General features: G+C 43.7%; 1 protein-coding gene across 8 annotated transcripts in view; it reads right to left on the bottom strand.

Moving 5' to 3' along the window:
- ATXN1 (ataxin 1) overlaps window positions 1-21,141 on the bottom strand; it is a 240,389-nt gene that overhangs the window by 182,496 nt on the left and 36,752 nt on the right. For 5 of the 8 annotated variants that reach the window (XM_087763974.1, XM_087764007.1, XM_087763968.1 and 2 more), the window contains one exon: window positions 8,694-8,792. The exons of the other annotated variants lie outside the window; for them this stretch is intronic. The gene's annotated coding sequence lies outside the window, so the exon portion shown is untranslated. The remainder of the gene's footprint in view (window positions 1-8,693; window positions 8,793-21,141) is intronic. 8 annotated transcript variants of the gene reach the window in all.

The raw sequence follows: 21,141 nt of genomic DNA, 5'->3' as shown, positions 1-21,141 counted from the left end.
ATTAGCGAAGGGAGAGGGCGGTCAGCCTGTAAGAAAAACAGTGAAGTTAGTTTTCATTTCCTGTCGGTTTTAATCTTGTCTAGAGGCTTTGCTAGCTGCTACTTCCATTTTCTGGCCTGCCTGCAGAGGAACTGCTTTCTTCACTGCCTCGCAGAAGGTCCCTCTTAGCTGCCTGCAGTTAGTGTCTCTCATGCTCCCAAAATCCACCCCACCCTGCCCACCATTCACTGGCTGCAGCAGCAGTGAATCAGTCTGCAACCACAAATCACTGTGTTGGCCTCCCCCTTGTAGCTCTATAAACAAACATACTCCTGATTACAGCCTCCAGTGGCAATCTGCGATCTGGTTTTTTTGTTCTTATTTAAAAAAAAAAAACAAAAAAAACCACAAAAGAACGCACAGGATTCATGGAAGCTGTGCACAACTTTTTTTCGCAGTCTCAAATCTTTCCATTACCCCCTGAAGGGTCTGGCTATGCAGAAACACCCTTATACCCATTTTACTCCTGGTATTCACACTTCATGGCCTCTTTGATTTTCTTTGAACTCATGATGTGAGTCCTTCTATACATTTTGCAGGCAATTCCTGAAATGCACTGCACAATTTGCATGGGGACACACAGCGCCTGCTAACCCGAAGACAATTAGTGACAAATTATGATCAGAATTCAGATGCAGGCTTAGTGAGGACTCCCTTGCCTTCAGCCTGGAGAAAATGCTGCACCTATGTAACTCCCAACACGGGGCTCTCAGGCCCTCAGCACTGAGGCTGCCAAACGGTGACGAATCGATGACAAACCATTACTGATAGTTCTGCAAAAAGGTTCCTACGTCTCTCAGCCACAGCCCCCTGGCAATATACACACTTCTGCACATCCGCTTTCAAAACGAGCCATCAGATGCACTCATCCATCTAACCCAAGACGCAAGACACAGCTAGTTGAGGGTGACACCCTGCATCAAAGGTGGCTGAGGACGGGGGTTGAGCTAGGAGAGCAGAAGGCAAAGGTGTAAGTGATAGAGTGCAGAGTTCATGTTGCTAAGAGTTAACCAGCACGGTACGTGCCAGGAGCAATAACTTCTCCCCCCACGTGAACTGTGACCAGGAGGAATGCCAGCAAGTCATGGCTAAAAGAGATGGAAGAGGGGCAATAACCTGATCCTTGGCCCGTGCACATCTCTGAAGATTTATCTCAGCACCACATCCTCAATTCCTTCCCCAGTTTCCAAGAACTGGCCTTTCATGCACACACTAGAGAAAGAAAAGGAGTTTGTCTAGTATCTTTACTTCCAGCTCATGTTTGCAAAGGTTCCCGAGAAGAAAACCGCCAGACTCCACAAGTGATCGGTGTTATCACACTTGATCCACATGGGCCTCGAGCTTGCTGCCTCCCATGGGACCAACAGCCTTCACCGCACTCCTGAAGGGACGGTGGCATGAAATGGTAAAGTGGCATTTCACTTGCCTTTTCCTCGGATAGATTATGTAGGTGTAGCACATCACAAGACAAAATTACTAACTTTATTCCTGAAATCTCTCAACAGTGCTCAGTCTCACTTCCTCGTTTACAGCTGGATGAATTTGAAAGACAGTCACTTTTGCAAAATCCAAGAACATGACTGGGAACACAACAGCAAAGCCCCAAACCCTGTTCCTTTCCTCAGTCTGCTATACTACCCTCTTCTCTCCCTCTGGGCACAGCGGAGCTAGGTCACTACCTCCCACATGCAGTCTGTTAAGTGACTTCTCTCTCATGCATTTATGTATGTAAATTAAGACATATTTTAAACTAAGTTGTGATGATCCATATTATGTTCAAATACTGTATCTATTGAAACTGTTCAAATTAATTTTTTTTTCAGTAACATTTCGAGAAGGATGTGTTTTTGTTGCTGAAGAAAATCAAACCTTCGAATTGATAGCAGTTACTGACTACACTTCTTAACCCAGGCCTGACCAACATCCTACATCAGCTTGCAGTAGCTGTCTCTTCTGCCAGGCCAGAGAGGGTATCCTCTTCATTTCAGTGCACTCAGCAGGCTGAGTTAAATACTTACCTCAACCAGGAGAAAGGAACTGGAAGTTATAAAAGTAAGAAAACAGAAGTTCAAAAAATTTCTTAATGGAAGTGATATACAAGAGTTCAGGATCTGTGATTCCCAAAACTCTCTAAGATACTGTGACCAAAAAAAAATTGACTTAATAACTGCAATTAACTGTTCCTTTTAAAAAGGCTTAATTTTAATGCAAAACAAGTTTAATTTTTTTTTTCTTTTTTCCCCTCCTATTTCCCAGCTCCTATTTTAAGGAAGCATTTAGTTATGTGACAGAAATGTTTCAAAACGTCCTTTTTGTGCATTTTTGCTGAACATTTATTTTCACATGAATGTAGCCTGATATAAGTCACATGCAAAAATATAATCTAGTAAACAGTGAACAGAAAACACACCACTGATTAAGATAAAAAATAGAAAAATTAGAGGCCCACAGAAATCTATGTTGGGCTAGATTACTGGTGGAACATCTGTAGAAATATAATGTAGTCTAAGTTTAAAAAAAGATATATAAAATTATTTCAAGTATTGAAAGCATTCCCTTCTCTAAGGACAATAACTAAAAAAAGTAAATGCAAAACAAGATTTAGAAGCTGATTATTTTAATGAAGTTTTCCTGCTTGCTGATTTTAGTCACAATTGAAATCAGTGATTTAAATCCCCATGAAGAACCCTCCACAGGAGGAGCATTGCTGATTCACTTCTCGTGAGATGGGACACTCAGGATCATGAAGAAGAATGTTAGTTTGCTGATGCATGGCAGATACACTGGGACAGAGACAAATGCATGCTAGTATTTCAAATTAAAAAAAGGCAAGAGACTAAAATGTATGTGCACGTACGTGCAGGTGTGAATGCACGCCCTTGTTTTGTTATCACGCTAGATCAGGACACGGACCAGCATAGGAGCAGACTAGAAGGAGGAAGCTTTTGCGAAGAGGTAATGGCGAGCAACTCCTGAGTGCTCAGGGCAGTTTCTCCAGATGCAGAAGCACCAGGACTGGCTCAGCAGCAGGTTTCTTGGCATAAGCACAGCACTGCGTGGCCAGAGCTGCAGGGCCGGGGACATGAACATGTGGTGATGTCCGACCGCTCGGGGTTAGCGTGGATCCTGCCAGGATTACGATAAGCCTTGCTAAATCCACGCTGGGCACATGGTGACTCTGCACCACCCTCTGCCAGTGCTCCTAGTCCCAGGATGACAGTGACAAACCACCCCTCAGGGCTGTCAAGCCAGGATCTGCAATGAGCAGGAGACAAGGAGCCTGGCTGCTCTCACCAGACCCAAACTGCCTGGCCCTACCTACTCAGGAGTCTCTCCTACAGGTGTCCCGTAGCATCTCCACCACCCAGGTTGTTCCCATGGGCTATAGCAGCACAGACTGTCTCTTCCCTGCCCTGCACAGCAACAGGGTCAACGGAGGCTGTGTTTCAAAAAGAAAAATACTTTTTTGTTCTATAGCAGAAACTGAGTTAGAAGGCTTCAGGGGACCTGCAGAAACTTGCGAAGTCGGAGAGGTGATCCTCCAGCGAGAACAAAAGGAGGAGGAAAGTATCCATGGGGACACTGCAAGCCATTCCTCAAGGCAGGAGGTTACACTATGGGGAAGAACCTCTCCTTTTCCCCCGTGCAGCCCCCAAACACTGAACGGCAAACGCACAGGGAGATGCAATCACGGTGACTGCAGAAGCTGCCAAAGTGTTTTTTGGCTTAAGAAGCAAAGGACAAGTTTGAGGTTTGTTCTTCAATTGCTGCCTCATGCACTTAACGTAACGAGACAACGGAGAAGAATAACTTGTATATATAGATAGCAATGAGGTAATTAAAGCCTAGTCCTTCTCAGCCTGCTCCCTGACTCCACATAAAAGTAGTACACAAGTGCACGAACGTCTATGTTGAAAATACAATATCATGCTCTAGTGTAAAACTCCCATACCTCATGGAGTACTGCTGACTTTACTACGGCCACGCTATGTATTAGCGGGTACTGATTGTGTTTGCATAATATTTCAATAAGCAGAGCCAACCAACATCACTTCCTCTATTTCTGTATAGAGTAATATATTTACAGGAACAGCCTTTTGAAACGTTCCAGTAAAATTAGCTTACTCACAGGTTTTTTTTTAAACTAGAACAGAGAGCAGAAGGATAATATCATCATCAGGTTTTGTGCATAAATCAGCTGTCTATTTACCACTGGTATGTTGCAATAATGGACTGCCACTGTCTTCTGAGTTATTTGTTGGGTTATTAGAGATTACTTAAGTTCACAGGAGCACCAAAAAAAAAAAAAAATTCTTCATTATTTCCTGGGAAACAACCTTCAGAAGCATGCATTCCACCTCCTCCCCCAAAGCAATGCCCAAAATATTCCTGGAGGAGGTTTGTCTGTTTTATAAAAACCTCCAGTGATGATGCTTCCATGGCTTTCTCAAAGGCAAATGACTGCAGCACCAAAATACCCTTATCACTTGAAAGCTTTCTTAAATGTTTACCTAAGTCTAGCCACCTTCAAATTAAGCCCATTTCTTCTCCTAACGCAGCAGTTGTGCAGTACAGTTTATTCCCTTCCTCCCCGTAGGAACCTTGCACATACTTGAACACTGTTATCATGTCTGTTACTGGCCTTCTCCCCTGTAGACTAAACAATCCCAATTCTTTCATCTTCTTTCCCAGGTCATGCTTTCCAAATCTTTGATCATTTTCACTGCCTTCTCCCTGGACGCCATCCAGCTGGCGCTTGGCTATGTTGTGCCCCAAACTAGATGCTGAGCCACTTACAACACTGAGTGGACAGGTTATTTCGTGCCTTTTCTTTACGCGCCCCAAAACAGTGCTTTTTCGAGGGGCAGGGATAGGGAAACTTTGTTCCTTGTATGACTGTACGACACCCACGGTCTCAGGTCTCCGATCCCCTTCACTCTCAGACGCACTGTGCTACGTCCATGCATCAGGCCTGGCAGGAGTTGAGCTGGGGCTCTTCCCCGCAGGCGCTCATGGTGGAGTGGCAGGGTCGCCAGCTCCAGGGCCGGAGCCGAAGCAGGCAGGGGAGGGAAGGAAGAGCTGCCCACTCAGCAGAGCACTGGCGGCACAGCTCCCAGGGGACACGCTGCAGGCTGGTTTTCTCTGGTGGTCTGGGAACCAGCTGTGATTTTTAACACCCTATTCAACGAAACCAGGACAAACTGCCTCCAGCACAGCCCAAACTCCAGCTCGCAGACCTTTCTCCGTAGGACCACTACTGAGTCAGCCACTCCCTATCCTGTGTCATGCAACTGGGTATTTCTGTCCCCGTGCAGTGCTTCTAAGTTTGCATCCTCTTCCCCCCCCCCCCCCCCCAAAAAAAAAAAAACATTCCTTCAGTTGGCCAGGGCCACTCTGAACTTTAACCCTGCCCTCCAAGGAGCCTGCAGCCCCCCTCCATGCTTCTTATCCTATGTAAATTTAATAACTGCTCTCTCTGCTCCATCCGTCATTTCAATAATGAAAACAATGAGTATTACCAAAGCCAGGACAGACCCCTGGGGAATCTCACTCACTCCAGTCTTGCAGTTTAACAGCAAACCACGAATAACTACTTCCAATAGCACTTGGTGAAATTCTGTGCACCCATATTACAGACTGGCCGACCAGACACCCAGCCTGCTTCAAAGAAAGCCGTGTTAGAAAGCATCCAGAGCCCCCCCCTATTAAAGAGGGAGTAATTTCTATCAGACAGAGAAGTCCAATTACATTGTCATAGGCGCTGTTAGAAAGTCTTTGCTAAAACACTGCCATAAAAACGTAATGCATGCTGATAAGAGGAATAGGAGGGTTGATAATCAAGCTTTAGGATGACAGGAAGAACTTCGGCTGAACTGAGACAGCAGGAGCCTGACGTTGCTTCCAGCAAGAGAGGCCTGGAAGAAGCAGACTGAAACACAGTATAAAAATGACAGGAATTTTGAACCTGCTATCAACTGCTGCGAACTTATCAGTTAAAGAAGATACTATCACAGAGGCGTGGGTTTGGTTTTGGGTTGTTTTTTTTAATAAAAACAAAACATTTTCTTAGCTCTTCCAGATGTTTTTTGAATCGCATTCCTTACTGCTCCCTAATAGCCTATCCTGCTCAGGGATCACAAGCCAGACAGGCAGCAAAGACCACGGCTCCCAAAACCCAGATGAATGCTTTAATGAACCTCTGAAAGCATCCCCAGCCCCGCACCAGCACTAGGGGAAGCAAGTGGCAGCAGCTGGTGCCTGAAACAGGGAGAAAGGGTAAGTTCCATGGAAAGTGAAAGGTGAGGCAGCTTTCCAACGCTGGCTCCCTCTGCTTGCCAAAATAGCAATGCCCTGCCCACGCCTCACTCCGACTTCTGCGGAAGATGCGCTTGCTTCCCAGGAGAGTTTACTCTCGCAATGCAGATGTGCTTCACTGAGGCAATCGCATTCTGTTGCGTAACACAACCCGGAATTAAACAGTATATGCTATTTGGTGCATTTTTAAAATGTAAACCAGAAGTTACTGCGGAGCTCAGTGACGCTGCCAAGAATGTTAACGCTATGATTTTAGCAGGGAAGAATATATCATATCCTCCCTCCTCCCACAGCTTACTCTTGAGTCGTAATTTTGCTAAATCCCCTTGTACTTGTCAGTAGAATACAGAGTCACACATCTGTGTGACTTTCAGTTTAATCTTCGGTGACTGCGGGTATCATCACCTCAGGACCTAACACAGCCACGCCAGTGGCAGCTCTGGGAAGAACCTGGCAGGTGACTGATCGAGGTGCACAGAGTTGAACCATTCACCTCATCTCCTACAGAACTGGGCTTTTAAAAAAAAAAAAAAATATATCAGGAACAGAACCACCAACAACCAACCATTTCCAGTCCCCTACGTGAACCAGGACGAACAACTCTGCAGATGCTGAGGCATACTTTGAATACAAATATACATATATTTAGATTCCTCTTATAGTTTCCAGGAGTTGCACAATGCCATTCCTCTTTAGAGGACTACAGGTCTTTTCTAAAATATATTATGCATAACCCAGTTTTCCATAGCGGAAAACTCACCAAGGGAATACTGTTTGCTCATACCAGAAATGTATCCCAAAATTACAGTAATTCAGAGCCCCACTTTCATTGACAAAAGAAATAATATCATTCTCTTCTGACAAATCTCAGTACACTGAAAAAGTAATGAATAAATGCCTATAAACAGGTATCAAATAAAGCAACTATCAATCACTGCAACAAAATTTTAATTAAATCATATGTTAAGTAAAAAAAGACTGAAGTAAAAACAAGCCATATAATCCAAAATCAAAATAAAAATCTGTCTATCATGCCAAGGCAGAAAAACACAATTCAGAGCACTAAAATACCACAACCTGTTAAATGACTGGTCATCTAATTGTTATTTATAAAGCTCCAAGTATGCTAAACGAGGCCAAACATAGACATTCAGCAAACTACTTAGGCATGTGCCAAAGTACATCTGTATTTTAAAAAATTTTTTTATGTGACAGAGAGCTTGAAACTCTGAAACTGTTCATGTAGACCTCTACAACGATTTCTTTAAGAGACAGAAAATACTCAGAAAGCGATCTGCACTGTCCACATTTTAGTATTACAAACCAAATCAGCATTCAGCCTAAGCTGAATACGTGTTTCTGGAGACACATCAGAAAGAACCCTGAGGATTAGTCCTAACACAAAAGGATGAGGGAGTTGCCTGCTGTCATCCTGCCAATTTTGCAGAACAGAAGAGTTAGCAAATGAGGCATGAAAAGATGTGAGCAAAGAAACTCATACCTGCAAAAAATGCAGCAATATCAGGTGTGCAAGAAAATTACAGTAAGTAGTATCAGGCCCAACCACAAGAACTGCTGACCAGCTGAAAGTCCTTTTGGCCTCCGCTGGAAATACTTAGCACCCTTAAGGCTAGTTAAACTTATAAGCCATCCTAATTTAATGCTATAAATTAAATTTGAATATTCAGCACTTAACTTTTTAAGGCTCTGACCTTCAATCTGAATCAACAGTAAGGCACCAGCACTAGCTGAAGCTCTAGCTACATCAAGAGTATCTGCCTGTGCGCCTCCATTTCTATCTGTTACCGTAAAGGACACAAGTCCTCTCTTTTTTTAATTCCTTACAGTGATAGAGATAGCAGTATCAAATATACCTACCTTACTGCTTTAGGGAAAGCCCAAAAGCTCCTGTTTTGGGCTTTGAAAATCTCTTGTTAAGGCAGCTGGTGGCTTTCAGAGTGCAATGACAGAGGGAGAGCATTATTCAAGTGTGTGGGTGCACGCACACGTGTGCAGGGAAAGTGAAGAAGAAAGAGGCACACACTCTATATCGTAATTCTCCGAACCTGAATATGGCAACAAACCACATTCAGTGCAGATGGGCAGTCGTGTTATGAAAATACACATCTGACTCAACGCTACCATGTCTAGCAAGGTGGGCTGACAGGTTTCGTATGGCAAAGGCTACCTCTGGGGGAGGGGGAAAGCTGAGGTGGGGATGAGGAGTTCCACACCTGCCTGGAGATACCTTAAAAGCCACTTTAATTAATCTCATACATAACATTCAACAAAAAAAATAGGTAAAACAAATTAACTGAAGAACAAAAGGCTTAACTTACTGAATAAGACACCACTTTAAGACGTTTCCCCACCTTCCCTGCTGTAAAGCACTTCTGAAAAATTCAGCCACTGAGCTACTGCTTTTCTTGACCTTTTCGCTGAAAGAGAGCAGAGTAAAAACAGGAAAGAGCTAAAATGATATGCAATAAAGATGCTTCATGTTAGGAAAGTCTTTTGAGTCACTGTTGCAAATTCATTCTGTGTCAGAGTTGCCAATATAACGCTTGCTAAAGACTATCTATTAACAGTACCAGCAGTCAAAGTGAGCGCATTGTCTCTCAGCTGTTGCAGCAACACCGTACGCACCACACGATGCAGCTATGTAGCATTTGCATCTGTTGCCAGTTTTCCACACCCAAAAGCTCACTTCATGTCTTATGATTAATTTATAAAGCTCTGAGCCCCAAGGAGATTTGCTCTTCTGATTGCCCTTTTCTTAACAATAACGCAAATAAATATGGAAATAAATCTATTGTCTGAGGAGCCCTTCCACTAATTTTGTGCTTTGATGGTTTGGTTGATTTAGTATAGCTAGGAATCAAGAGTAAAGTGGATTGCAGCTTAATATAGAGTGTGGTTAATCTTCCCTTTGCATAATGCTGGTACACTATGGCCCGAATACCAGAGATTTATTTGATGTGTACATGCTTTCAAGCATTAGTAAACAAGTTGCAGCCCATTATGAAAGAAGAGCAGATCCAAACAGTTGTGAAGCTCTTTGTGTACTAGATTGACACTGGCAGTGCAATATACTTACATTTGCCGTGTGTACTAGCTTTATAATTTTGCAGACTATTTCACCAAGAAGTATCATTTTTTAAAATATGACTAAAAATATGGCTGAGATCACTTCCCATGTCCTGACGCACTATTGTCTGAAGCATGACAGGACGGGCAGAGAGAGGCAGTCTTCTTTTTCTCTTACTCTTTCTTTAATTGATTTTAGTCCTTGTGACATAGCCAAAAAGAAGAAAAGCATATACTAGAGACTCACAAATGTACAGACACATTAATTCCCATGGAAAAAAAAAAAAAAAAAAAAAAAAAAAAGGCTTCTCGCACTTCTCATTTTTCTCATTTCTTATTCTTCCACTACTTTAAAGAATATGCTACAAAACATACAGAAGTATTCTACCAAATATCACAGAATTTTTTACTTTACTAGACCTATCAAGTAAATTATTATCCTACATTCTGTAACTAAAACATTTTTGTTGTTGTTCATATACTAATATAAAACAAATTGATCCTTTAGAAGCTGGTTGTGAGAGCAAAATAGTAACTTAAATAAAAATTATTTTTAATAATGAAGTTTGAAGCAATAGTACAGTGGAAGCATTAAGTGCACAAAAGTTACTTACATGCGGCAGTGCTCCCTGGATAAGAAACCCAGTGTGAGTCTACAGTATTTTAACACACACAGGCAAAACGACCCAAGCTGTACTGCTAGGTATCAATAAGCCATTCTCACAATACGGCACATTTTTTCCACCTAGTAGAAAAAACATGATCCCACGCTCAGGCATTAGCTTTAGAGGACAGGACTTATCTCCTTGCCCTCTCACAAATACACATGATTTTCAGCAATTCTCCCAGTGTTTATACTACACTCACTGACCCCCCACATAGGCTACCACTGGACATCATCAGTCACTTCTTGTCTCTGGCCTACATTTTACCCTGTTCGGTGCTGAACATTAACTTGAGACGATTCACGAACAGTTGCCTCTGTTTTTTCCCCCCATAATAAATGAAGAAGCCACGACAGAGGTAGAGAGAAAGTAGGGGCTGGAGAGGGAAAGACCTTTCAGACAGCAATTCAAAAATCTCATCTACAGAGGTGTAGAAACACCTACGCTCCTGGAGTGAGCTCTTCAGATGAAGTCTCAAATCTTGGTGGCAACTATCAAATGGACGTAAAAGCATACGCCTGTGAAGGAGGGGCTGTGATAACGAACACATCAGTGACTGAGAGATGCCAGGATACCACAAAAAAGTAACACAGTAAGAAGAGAGGACGCCAGTGTCTCAGATAAGGAGTTATGGCCCTGTTTACTTAAACTGTTCTGCTGAGTTGTTCCCATTTCAGGCAGAAAACTTTGATTTAAGGAAGAGAGCTGCAGTTCTGTCTTCATGGTTTTTTTTTTCCTTCAAAGCATGAAAGAACTTCCTTTTTCAAAACCAAATTAACAAAGTTTACGTCCAAACCCTCTCAGTCCCCAAAATCTCAAATCTGAACTCTATTAAAAGCAGCAGTTAGTGCAGCCAAATGCTCCAACAATAAATTTAATAGCCTATAATATTTCTAATGCCCTACTGCCTGAAGTCTATGATCCGGAAAACCAGCCAAGCACACCCACCCGAGAGCAATGACTCCTACAGGGAAGACTGCTATCTCCCTTGGCTATGGCCCTCTGCCCGCGCTGGCATGACCAGACCAGGGGCTCTCCAGCTGCAGAGGGCAGGCACACAGACCACCCCTCCGGCAGGAGGGAGCCTGAAGCAAGGAGGCAAATTAAAAATGAAAGTTGTGCCAAGATGTAAGCATGGAGCTACTCGTTCAAACTTAAGGTCCTGCAGTTTTACGGGTGTGTTTTATTATTTGATTTTATTAGAGCCTCCTTCTAGCCTACTGCTTCCCTCGTATCGCTTAGGGTTCCTCCCATTCATTCCTACTTCACATTCTTCAGGCTGGAAGATTTCTCAGATCACTTCCCCAGTTCAACTACTAATAAATTCAATGAAAAACTCCCTTGACACCAGTGGGGACCAGAGCAGGCATTTGCCCCGAGCTCAGGTATGAGCATCCTGCACACCCAGCAGTAGTTCTCCCTGGTCAGCCTAAAGGATGCTTAGGAAAAGCATTTTGATGCGGATTTCACATTTGCTGGTCATGACACTGGAAAATACAGTTCATGCTGTCTCCTGACAAAAAGCCACACCGCATGTTCTTCTATATAAGCCGTACACGTAGGAAAGTAAAAATATCTTTTCTACTAAGTTATGCAAAGCAGAAAAACAGCCTCCTGGTACTACTACAGCCGACTGGAAGCTAAAATGATACTAATTATACAGTTCATTTGAACTCCAGCAAGGCTCCGCGAGTCCTAGCCCTCCTAGCACGAAGACCACGGCCTGAGCGAACCCCCCCGGCGGGCGCCTCCCTGCCAGCACGCATGGGCGAGGCCCACCAAAGCCCAGGGGAACGCAGCCGGGAAGGGCAGGCACCATTCCTGCCGGACCCGTGGGCACAACCTGCTGCTGCTCCTCTGTCACCCAGCTCCACAGCACCTACAGGCACGGGACGGGAGCAAGGCCGGCCCCATCCGAGGGAGAATTTACTCCCACACGCGGCACAACTCTGTGCTCCATCTCAGACCTTTCTAAGCATCAAACCTCCCGCTGAGGAGCATTTTCCACTCTCTCGCCAGCCTGACTGCTCAATGTTAAGCGCAGTTGCGGACGACTCTGCAGCTCGTTCCACGTTATCATGCCAGTGGGTTGCTGTGAATTCATGACGAAGCAAGAGAGGCGGCACGCTCCGATACAAACCAGTCTGAACTTTCAGGACTGGTTTCTCCTGTTTCGGGCCCATCTACTGGGGGTGCAGTGGAATTTTTAAAAAGCTGTCAGAGCGCAAAAAAGGAAAAAAAAGGATTATTTGCATAATATCTAAATAATGAAATGAGGGCTTTTTCACTTCCACACTTCAGTACCTCAGAAATGGCCAGGGGAGTATTATCGTTTACTACAAGGTCTGAGGAATGGATGGATTCCCACAAACACTGACAGCAACAGTTTAAGCCCTTTCATAACGAAAACAAGCAGAAAATATTTTACTTCGAAGGATGATTTTTCCAGCAAACTCTCAAGTTCTCTGAAAACAGCCATAACCACAACACTGCTCGCAGAATGTTTGGTGACTTTACAGATGATGTTGTATGTCAAACATGAATTTTCAAATAAGTTCACTAAACTACCCTACCAGGTTTTCAAAGTCACCCAGTTTAATTACTTTATTAGATCAATACAGAATTTTGGATATCAAAAAACTGCACATATATTCGAAGAGAAAGACAGGGTTAGCAATTGACTGAAAACGTACAGGAAAGAAGCAGGAGAAACGACACGAAAATGAAAAAAATATAATTAATAATCTAGAAAACAATTAGCACACCAAAAAGATAACTTCATGATCTCACTTCACCTGTGGAAAGGCTGAGCAGGCTTTCAATCTTTTTCCATTTCCAAGCTCCCTAAGGTTTTCCCGGCAAACGCGAAGCCCTCCAGAGAGCGAGCGGGCGCCAGCCGACAGCCAGCTTGCTTTCCTGAGGGACTGCTCTCCAGAGGCTGGCTCTCAGTCAACTGGTTCACAGACCACAGTCACTGGTCACTATTGCCACCACAGAGTACAAAGTAAAAACCACCATTACGCTGCAAACCAATTAACCAACGTAACCAACAACGCTTTGCAGTATGCAACCTCCAGCGAACGCTGCAAGGGTGTGTACTTTCCCCCGCAGTTATGCACGCGCGGTGCAGCACTGTTGTATCCATGATACCATGTCGCATCCATTTACCCCAAAGGGGCAACATTCCTAAAGGATGGAAAAAATTGTGTTATAGACATTATGCAACATTCGGGGTGTATTTAAACAAACTCCAGGCTTAGCAATTAGTTGCCTTAATATTTTCTGGGTATCCTGAAACATTACAGAAGGCGTGCAGACTTCCCGGCAGCCCCTACATGCCTCATGCCCCTTTCTACCCCATGCCCCAGCTGCACCACCGGCATTGGCCACCCACACATACGCAACTGGGATAAACCTCACCCTGAACCAGCAAGGAGCGGCGGAAAAACCCCCGTGAGGAGCAGCCGCTGCTCCGGTGTGGCGGGAGCGCCCAGCGCAGCGTGGTCCCACGAGCAGGGAGCACCTTGCCGCACACCCACACGCCACCGCTTCAGAAAGGCAGGCAGGGCAGGGGAAGTGGCCAGCCTCTAGCGTGCACCCACAGGCGCTCGGGGAGATGTGGGTGGTGGTGTTAGACTGGGAGCCCTGCGGCCAGGGGCAAGCCCAGGGCCCTCCCTGACCCCAGGGGCTTCGGGAGATGCTCGGCAGGCCTCACCACCAGCGTCTCCCCTACCTGGGAAAGAGGGAGTACACGGAAAAGCCATGGATATTATTTGCGGGCTAATGGGCACACGCTGCAAACGCGGCGCAGCTCGCTCAAGGGTGGAGCAGGGGCAGGAAACCCCCCCTGCCCCACAGCCCCCTGGGGAGTCGAATGCCCAAAAAGTGGAGGACCTGCTTAAGGTGGGGGACGGATTCGTCTCTAAAGCTAGTGGGATACCTACAGGAGTAAATACAAGTAAAATGAATGCATTTCTATTTAGTGCTCTTTATCACACAAAAATCCCACAAGTACCATACAAAAAACTAATCAGCCTCACCGAAACTCAGCAGCAAACGGCGGGCAGGGGCAGACGGGAAAAAATGAAAATCTGGTTGCCTGCCCCCAGGCAGGTCTCCATCCCTCAACAGCACACAGGCAGGCGAGGCCCCAGCATCCACAGTTTCAGGTGCAAGACCCCTAGCACTCCCATAACCCACCCCCCTGGTCTCCAAAATGTCCACCCGGGAAGGACAGCCACCAGTCTGCAATCCCAGGGTTTGAACTTCCACTCCCAAGGGTTCACGTGTGCAATAGGTAGCTCTGACCAGAGGCGTGAGCGACTTTTTTCTCCTTGGGCAACTCACGCCAGTTGAAATATCTCCAGATTAAACTCAATCAGGCTGTGGTTTTGCATGCACCTCTCCCTAGCTATCACTTTTTCTAAAAGGCAGGGTAATAAACTGCATTCGGGGAGGCAGGGCATGCGGCTAACAGGCTTCAGTACTTCACACGTATTAACAATCAGGACAGCAATAATATTAAAAAAAAAAAACCAAACAGAAACAAAAACAAACTTTCTGGGTCACAGACTGTAAGGTTTTAAAATCACTAGCTGGGAAACCCACTCCTCAGCTGGTTAATGGTTCAGCTTTGAAAGCAAATATTTATTAATTACTTAGTAGAGGGAAGGTGTGGACAGTTACATCTTGGGGTATTTCCAGAAATGCCAGGTATTTTAAAATGCAAATTCAAAAATTCTGCGAATTCTGCAGCATATGTCATTTGAGTATCTAGTGTACATCCTGGCCACATAACCATATTGCTAGCAAATACCACAGTGCAAACAGTTTTTCCAAGACTACATATATCCCCAGTGACACATTAGACTGTAGTTTTAAACAATAATACAAAGATAAAAGCATGTTGTATATGGCATGCTTTGGAGCAGTTACCATATGCTCTGTCAATAATCTATGGATTAATAGGGCCCTGATGTACAATAACGTGTTGGCCACTCACAGCTCCATGGAAGATTATTCCATTCACCATGACAATTAGCTGAGGATTAGGCGTATGTCACAATTTTTCATTCATATTTTTAACTTGGTCAGCTCTAAGATACTACAGCTGGGGCTTAGGGGTTTTTTTATTATTCTTATTCTTTAAAGGTCTGATCCTAATTCCATTAATTTGCACTAACATCAAGGGAGCAGGTTCAGGCTTTAAATCAGAAGATTAATGTTATCTTAACAATTTACTTCTGTGTCCCTAAGAGCAGCTATACTAGAGCATTAAAAAAAAAAAAAAAAGAAAAAAAGATTAATTTAACCTATTATCCTACCATTGACAGTAGATGTAGCTGATACTTTGGGAGAACAGTTGAGGAAATAGAGGAAGTATAGGATGTAAAAAAAGTAATTTGTTTCAGTACGATTAGTCCCAGTTTGGGCTATGTTTCTGGGCAGTTCAAAATCAAGATGCTTTTCTAAATCTTGGCGTTAGGAACAGGCAGTAAAATAGATCTATATAATCATCTGCAACAGCAACCCACCTTGTAACAGGCCAAAGTCTCCTGAGTATTTGATTTTCTTGGGTTTTATTTAGAACAAAGGTCTGGATAGTCGGGTGAGTAGCTGGCCACAAAATAAAATGTCTTTTACAACCTAACCTAAGGTGTGGGAGACTCACCTTCCACTCTTTGTAGCTCTCGAGGCTCCCCATACAATCAGCAGCACTTGTGTCTGGGCAAAATGACTTCAAAATAATAACAAACTGGAACGCTTCCAGGACAACATTTTCCATCCACCCTGTACATGCTGTGAATCACCTTACAAACAGCACAGCCTTGGAGAGTAAGATCTCCATGTGTTACCATCTTGTCCAGGTCTCCTTAGTGAAAATGAGATTGTCCCTAACGAATTCAACAACTCAGGCAGGCTAAAATGCCACTGGCATCACCTGGGGGTCAGAAGTCTGCCTGGTTTATATATGCACAGCGGCAGCAGGGGATTTGCATTTCTTAATAAAACGTGCCGTGCTGTTGTTTCACCCTTTGGAAACGAATGCTGACGACTGCCAGGGATCTGGGATTCCCCACCATCCCCCTGCAAAAGGTACCTCAGAGGGGTTGTGTCTGTATAGGTTACCACCGCTGAGACACAAAGGCATTGCAACAGTTCCAGCGACCTGCCCGATTTCTCCTCCTACTTACAGTCGGTGGCACACGGCTAAAAGGGAGCTGCTTACGCTTGACAAAGCAGAATGGTGCATCTTCGGCATAAGTATGTTGCAGCACCTACAACTATGAATATATAAACATTTTGGAAGGGAAACTGTATTTTGGTTTTGGTTTTTTGTTTGGTTTTTAAATACTTACCTATCTTTTTAAATTGTCTCGTAAGCAGTTTGTGCAAAGAGAAGTATTATACAGTGCAAAAGTATGCTAAAATTGCATTTGCATTCTAAAGATAAAAGCTACCATTAATCACATCTGAAAATAAGAGAGTCTGAAAGTGCAAGATGTATTTTTGAAGGGAAAAAGAAGTCACAAGTACCAAAACGCTTTCAGAAAGGAGGCTGACAAACTTTTCCTTCCTGTCCCCAAAAGAGAAAACTCCTGTAACTAGTTTGCACATAGCTAAACAGCTAGAATCAAACTAGCGCAACCTGCGCCGGCAAGACAAAGCCAAAAACGTGCTCTGTGTACTTCGTGATAATGAATTTTGGAAAGCCATGTACCTATCAGTGCTATTGCCCGCTAAGTGACTTACCAAATCATCTACGTAACGTAATTGCCAATAGCTATCAAGAGATTTATCAACAGTGGGGTACCATCCACAACAACACTGCACTACACAGAGCGACAGAACAGAAATATTCCTGTTCCTCACATGGGCTTGGCTTTGGCTGGCCTCTTCTGTTTGCAAAGTACTGCATCAGTAGTGACTTTCACCAGTCTCCATCTTTATTTTGCATCCTCCTTGGGGGAAGTCTGTTGCACTGTGAGTGCAAAGAAGCAACGGTCCTCGGGCTCCATCATGTCGCTACGCTGCAACTTACTGTGTATTTCGATGTGAAGTGCTGTATTCTTTTGACCTCACCACACATTTTTGTAAGAACCATGCAAGCTATAATGAACTTACAGTAAGGGATTGTGCACACACTCATCTATCTGCACACAGACATGGGGAAGGCAAGCTTGCTTGTTAAAAAAAAAAAAAAAAAAAAGGGGGGGGGGGAAGTCAGCCCTACTTTATTCTTAGAAAAGAAAGGTTTCTCCTTAATACCGTAAGCTGTAGCCAAATCTTGACGTTACGGAAGATAACTTACAATACATCTCAAGCAGGTCTGAGAACGGACAGCAAAAACTACACATCCCTATGCATCTTTTCTTGAACCCACATACACTCACAGATTTGTACAAGTGAATCACAAACACTTTGTAGCCCTGTGCTAGTAACCTTTTTGAGACAGTCTTCATCAAATAGCAAATGGGGGAGGAAGGGGGGAGACAAAAATGACAGAAAAACATCTCTCTGCTTCCAACTTTACCTGTGGATAAGGATATTACCAAAACTGGATATAAAATGTCCAATTCTGAAAGGCAATTTTGCCCCAGTTTTCATAAGGCATTTTTTCAACCTATCTGAAGGGCTTTAAAACTTTTCTGTCTTTATCTGATCAAAATGCTGTCCTTCCTCCTGCAGTCCTGGCATTCTTTGTGGTGAGACTGTTTCAGTATCAATATTAATATTTAAATGTCAAGTTTGTGACACTACATTTCCTGTGCTATTTAAAGCTTTCAGAACAATTATTATCCGTGAAATATTAAACAGTAAATTTTTGCTACCTGCTTACAATTTCAGCAGCCCTAGCTGTGACAGAACAGTACTTACACCAGTCACATGAAATTTTACACAGACATGTATTGTTCAGCTTTTCTAGCAGTACTCATACATTTCCCCAAATTGGCTTTTGTTGTTTTTAGCAAAGCTACACATTTATTCTTTTTCTGGAGCACAACTGAGCCCTGACTATCAATTGAATTTATAGTATTTAGTATTTCAGACTTTTGTTCCATATATACTCCCTAACTGATAGCAACTTTAACACATAGTGAACCACTGAGCTTTTTTTATTTTTAGTATTTATGGAATAGTAATTTTTTCCTTTATCATTTCTACTGCTCTTAAAAAAAAGAATCTTTCATTTTTGCTTTTTTTTCCTGTTTCAGTACTTAGTTGAGTCTCTTTCTTTTGTAATTATCTAGACTGTGGTTACGTATCTTTGGCTAGAAGGGAGTATTTTTATTATAACATGTAGGTGTCTTTAAAAGCAACATACATTAGAGATGCAGAGCTGAGAATGCACTGAACTGCCACTCCTTCCTACCAAGCTGCCGAAGTTTTGGAGAAGCTTTCATATAATAGTACAAACTGAAAACAATGAATGCCTATTCCCGTATACAGAAAGGTGGATGTTAATTAGATAGATACGTTTTCCTCCTTGTCAAAGAACAGCTTTATGAGGAATGCACAAAACCCACGTCGGGCCTTCCATTAACAGACAACGCTACAAGCTACAAATCAAAATGAAATATCCCAAATAACTCATGGAAAGCTTTATTTTCAGTGTATGGCTTGATCATGCCATAAAGCACTTCAGTATCATTGTACAGGTCAGTTATTTCCACTGTTCTCCCCTCTGAAACTGGAGGCTGACTTCAGAACGTGCAGGCTTCTTTCCGTCTTAATTAACTACACTTCAAATTTGAGCCAAAGGGGTCTGATCCTAACCCTCCGAAAGTCAACAGGAGGAACGCCAGTGGGAACAGGGCCTAAAACAACATGCCTACAGTAGTCAACAACTCTGAGTTATATAAATACTTGCTAATATCTCTATACTGACTGGTCATCAACATTTCCACTATAATCCTTGTACTTGGGGATGTCTGTATGTTGGATGCTATCCATACTTCTCTCCAGCCAGCTGAAAGGAATTGTTTTTGAGGGATACAAGGCACTCCCTCTCCTCCGGAGACCTGCAGACAACTAGCAGAACCCTCATTCTTCACACAAATCAACAGGATCCTACCGTCCTCGGCTGAAATCCGGTTTACCTGCTTTGCTACAATATGCTTTTGCAGGGTCATAAAAGGAAGCTTTGGTTTTGTTTCAGGAAATCAAGGGCTACCAGCTTTTTCACGTAGTATGTCATGATGTGATAATCAGGGCTAGAAATGCAACAGTGAGCTTTAAACAACAGCTTATGAATAATGTGCCCTGCAGCTCTTCATCATTCTGTTTACACTGCATTGAGAGTTATAAATGAAGTAATAAACAGTAAAATCCAGTCTGCCAAATAAGGAGCCTGTCACAAATACTTTTTAAAAAATAGCAGGGGTAATACTAACGTCACAACCAGTATTCTTCCCACTCCAATCAGTGAAACCATCCTTGAATTTGATCTCCTATTGCACCCAGGATGGCTATGTTTGTCTACAGAGCCACCGCAGTATTACAGCTGAACTCACTATTTTAAACTGTTTGAAGTACCTTGAGCATGACAGAAGACACAGAAAAAACAAATTCCATTGGACAATATGCAATTCATACTAATGTTAATTAATTCACATTCAGAACATAAGCTGAAGCTGTTCCAAAAAACCCATTATGGTATATTCTGAGAACAAGTACTAGGAGCAAAACACAAAACTTGGCTTAGTTTAACCAACCGACCAACACAATTTTATACATCTTTCTAAAAGGAGCCCAAGTCTTCCTTCTCCTTCCAGCTTGTGGAGGGATGGATGCTAGTATTAGACCCACCAAACTACACTGATCAAGAATCAGCTCTAGAAGTAATTCTCCTCCTTTCTGCAGAAATCAAGTTGTTAAGAGGACCGATATTAACAGCTTTTAGGGGCGATGTGGGTATAATGTGAGTGGAACTGCTTCATGGTCAGTTGACAGGTCAAGCTGAAGGAACAGGCATGCATGCTGCCCTGAGCTTTTACAATAAAATACGATTGTTCCTTCTCTTGCCCTTTCAGGACTCCTCTGCATCTACTCATTCATCTTCAGGCCTCCCTGGACACCTGGAAGCCGAACCACGCGATGGACAGGCATTTGCAAAATGGTCCTACTACTGCCCCCCCCCCCCCCCAGATTTCCAACCACTTGCCCACGTCAGACACAACCCTGCCGAGGAGAACTTGCTCTGAGACCCCAGAGAACTCTGCTCTGCAGAAGCTGGGCCGGGAACAGCATGACGGACACCAGTAACACGGTGCTAGCTAGGTGAGGTGAACCCTATGTCGGGGCTCATAGCAGGCTCTTTCTCCAAGGCTCAAGCTTCTCAGTGTTTTGGCAGAGGTACAAACACACAGAGTTTATACACTTATGTTGACAGGTGAACAGCTTTGCTCTCAGTAGTAACCACAATTTCTTTTGAAGTCCTGAAGTTAAGAGATGACCCCAGTCAGTATTCACACATCACAGACCACAGCCTTTCCCAAATGCAAGAAAAACAACAACAAAAAGCCCAGCTACAAAGTAAACCCCACTGACACACGCCACAAAAGCTCTTATTTTCCATGCCCATCCAAGAACACAAATTGTCCAAAGACTGAATACCGGCTCTCCACAAAGGACCTCTGAGCCCATCGGAGTGTCTCAGCTCCCTGCCAGCCTGCCAGCTCCCAACAACCGGGGACTTGCACATAACAAAACTGCCCTAAACCCACTACAGCAACACACTTAGCATCCAGATGGTGGCTTCTTTTCATTGCATACCTACTTGTTCAGGTCTCAGTAAAACACACGCATGAAAACTCTACTAGTATGAAGGGAAATCAGTAGCTACAACTGCAAAGCGCCGTGTTGCTAGTCAGAGACGAAGAGCACACAATCCGATGCTGAACGACTGCCAGCAAGGAGGAGTCCCAGTTTAAGGCCTCAGAACCACTTGGAAAGCCGTCGCCTGGCTGATTACGTCCCTGCTGAAAGGGCAAGGCTTCAGAGGAGTGCGCGCAGCAGATTAGACGCATGGCTC

The sequence above is a fragment of the Nipponia nippon genome, unplaced genomic scaffold (assembly GCF_047370975.1).
Source record: "Nipponia nippon isolate SJK-2023a ecotype South Korea unplaced genomic scaffold, ASM4737097v1 scaffold_1, whole genome shotgun sequence".
Taxonomy (NCBI): domain Eukaryota; kingdom Metazoa; phylum Chordata; class Aves; order Pelecaniformes; family Threskiornithidae; genus Nipponia; species Nipponia nippon.
This window is presented reverse-complemented; position numbering and strand designations above follow the sequence as displayed.